The sequence below is a fragment of the Ranitomeya imitator genome, chromosome 3 (assembly GCF_032444005.1).
Source record: "Ranitomeya imitator isolate aRanImi1 chromosome 3, aRanImi1.pri, whole genome shotgun sequence".
Lineage (NCBI taxonomy): Eukaryota > Metazoa > Chordata > Amphibia > Anura > Dendrobatidae > Ranitomeya > Ranitomeya imitator.
The window spans coordinates 626,674,249-626,677,328 of NC_091284.1; the positions used below are offsets into that span (position 1 = coordinate 626,674,249).

At 45.9% G+C, this 3,080-nt stretch overlaps 1 long non-coding RNA gene across 1 annotated transcript; it reads right to left on the reverse strand.

Annotated features, from left to right (window-relative positions):
• Positions 1–2,097: 2,097 nt before the first annotated feature.
• LOC138672242 (uncharacterized) lies at positions 2,098–2,866 on the reverse strand. The gene is made up of 4 exons (XR_011319666.1): positions 2,813–2,866; positions 2,473–2,559; positions 2,250–2,390; positions 2,098–2,173 (listed from the first exon to the last, which is right to left on the reverse strand). It is a non-coding gene; the product is annotated as an uncharacterized lncRNA (long non-coding RNA).
• Between the last annotated feature and the right edge of the window lie 214 nt (positions 2,867–3,080).

Genomic DNA, 3,080 nt, shown 5'->3' on the forward strand with positions numbered 1-3,080 from the left:
CATGATTTCCGAAACTACCTTCGGATGTCCGAGGAATCCTTCAAAATAATACTGTCTGCTGTTACGCCACTCATACAAAGGTGTGATACGCCGATGCGTGCAGCCGTGCCCGTGGATGAAAGGTTGGCGGTGACACTGCGGTTCCTGGCAACAGGAAGGTCTCTTCAGGATTTGCAGTTTTCCGCAGCTGTTTCCAGACCTTTCCTGAGCGTTGTGATTCCGGAGACATGCGAGGCCATTGTGCACAGCTTAAGGCATTATATGGAGGTACTACTATATTTTTTTGGCTGCTGTGTTATGTCGATATATTATACTAGCTATTTAACCCGTTCTACGCCCTGTTTGCGCGCATTTCTATTGGTATATGTTCTACATCCTATCATGTGCTGCTCCCATCCTGCGCCCCCATTCTGACATGTGCTGCTGTGATCCTGCGCCTCCATTCTGACATGTGCTGCTACCATTTTGCGGCTCCATTCTGATATGTGCTGCTCCAACCCTGCGCCACCCTTCTTTTATTTGCTGCTCCCAACGTAATTTTATTGATTATATAATTTTGATATATTGTTTAGCACCCCCTCTGAGTCACCGAAGCCATCTGATAAAATGGCTGCCTGCATACTCAGGGTTGTTGACTTTGTTATACTAATCCATACTGCGCCTCAATCACTGTAGGATGTCCACATGAGAGTGTATGTGTATAATATATTTGACCTAATTTGTACATGTTTCCTTCTCATCTTGCAGTTTCCCAAGACGGCGGATGACTGGAAGAGGATTGCTTCCGATTTTGATGAGCTGTGGCAGTTTCCAAACTGCGGTGGTGCATTAGATGGAAAGCATGTGCGCATCACGCAACCAGCCAACTCTGGATCCTTTTTTTTCAACTACAAAGGATATTTCAGTGTGATCCTCATGGCCCTTGTCAATGCGAACTATGAGTTTGTTGATGTGGATGTTGGCATGAATGGTCGAGTCTCCGACGGTGGTGTTTTTGAACACACTTCATTTGGGGAAAGCTTGAGGAACAATGAACTGCTGTTGCCACTAAATGAAGACACAAAAGCAAACCTAAATTTTGTCTTCATCGCTGATGAAGCTTTCCCTCTTCATCCACATTTGCTGAAGCCATTTGCACAGAGAACACTCACACCGGAGCGCAGAATCTTTAATTACCGGTTGTCGAGGGCCCGTCGTGTGGTTGAAAATGCCTTTGGGATTATGGCAAATCGGTTTAGAGTGTTCCACACAGCTATCAACTTGAAGCTGCCGTCTATAGACTTTGTGGTTTTGGCATGCTGTGTGCTCCATAATTTCCTGAGACGTCATGATACGAGCTCCTATTCTCCTCCTTCGTTTATTGATGCAGTGGACGCAAGAACCGGAGATATTGTGCCCGGGGAATGGCGTACACAACCGGATAATTTTACAGCTCTTCAAGCACTTGGATCTGGCAGACAGGCAGACGATGCAAGGGACTGTCGCGAAAAATACTGTCAGTACTTTAATGATTCTGGAGCTGTACCCTGGCAGGATCGCGCCGTATAAAAAAATATTTTTTTTTGCTTTGCTGTCATATAAACCTCTCTAAATTACTTTAAATGTGATGCCTATAAAATGGTGCTGTTAACCCTTATAGCTTGGTAAACATTAAAGAAAGAATGCGAAGATATTTTGTTTTTTTGTAACAATTTCTTGGTTTTAAATTATTTAACAACAAAATATAACATAACCAAAAAAAAAAAAAATTATCTCCTTCCACGGCCCAAGAGGTGTCGCAGCGTCACGCCCTGCTGCTCTACTTGAGTCTGGAGGAGCGCTGCTGTCTGCTGCAGGAGCGCTGCTGTCCGCTCCAGGCGCAATTGTCTCGCCAGGAGCTCTCTTACGGTGGGCGGTTCTGTGGATAGAAGAGGTTGGAGAACCAACGTTGATTCCGCTGAAAATACATCTCGACCTCTGGGGCAGGACCAAATTTTGTGTGTTGTAAATTTCTATTTGGTCTGGCACCACAGGGCGATGTTAATTTTATTAAATTTCACAGTTTTAGTTGTGACATCCAGCAGAAAACCACTCGTATTATGTTGATACTTATGGAGAAGGGACGCCGGTTCCTCATTGCCAGAACCAGAGCTGCTAATTTCCCACCCCAGCGATCTGGCCACTGCTGCAGCACCTAAAAGGAAATAATAACAGATCTGGTTAACTATGGAACACGCCGTTGGGAAGCGCTCGCTGTTTTGGTCACTTACGTATGTTAGCTTCTGGGGAGAATGCCGCCGACCCGGGGGAGGAAGAGGAGTGTCGGAAGGGAGGTGTTGAGGGTGGTGTAGGGGTGCGAGGCCGTCTGCTGTCTGGTGGAGGCGTGGTAGGCCGCTGGGTCATTACTGCGTCTGTAATGTATTCAAATATTTCCGCTACCCTCTTATGTCCCGTATGCAGTTGAAAAACTGTAATCAATGATTGTTAACTTACGTGACGTCACGGACTGTGGGCTCCCGCTGGTGGTGGATGCTGTGGTGCTGCTGGCAATGGCAGGTACCTGTTGCCGCCGCTGTCTCTCTACACATAAAGTTAACAAACGCAATCTTTAAAAACACATGTAGAGTGCTGCAGATCAAAGCTAACAATATACTGAAACATAAAATTTATATCACACTTCACAGGGGTGCGAGGGTGCATGGTCGCAACAGATGGTGGAGGCGTGGTAGGCCGCTGGGTCATTACTGCGTCTGTAATGTCTTCAAATATTTCAGCTACCCTGTTATGTCCCGTGTGATGTTAAAAAAAATGCAATCAATGATTGTGAACTTACGTGATGTCCCGGACTGTGGGCTCCCACTGGTGTCTGAAGATGGTGTACTGGTGGAATGGTGGGTCTCACTTGCCGCCGCTGTCTCTCTACACCTAAAGTAAAGAATCACAATGTTTACACACAAATGTTGAGTGCTCCAGATCAAAGCTTACAATTAGTGTTGAGCGATACCGTCCGATACTTGAAAGTATCGGTATCGGATAGTATCGGCCGATACCCGAAAAATATCGGATATCGCCGATACCGATATCCGATACCAATACAAGTC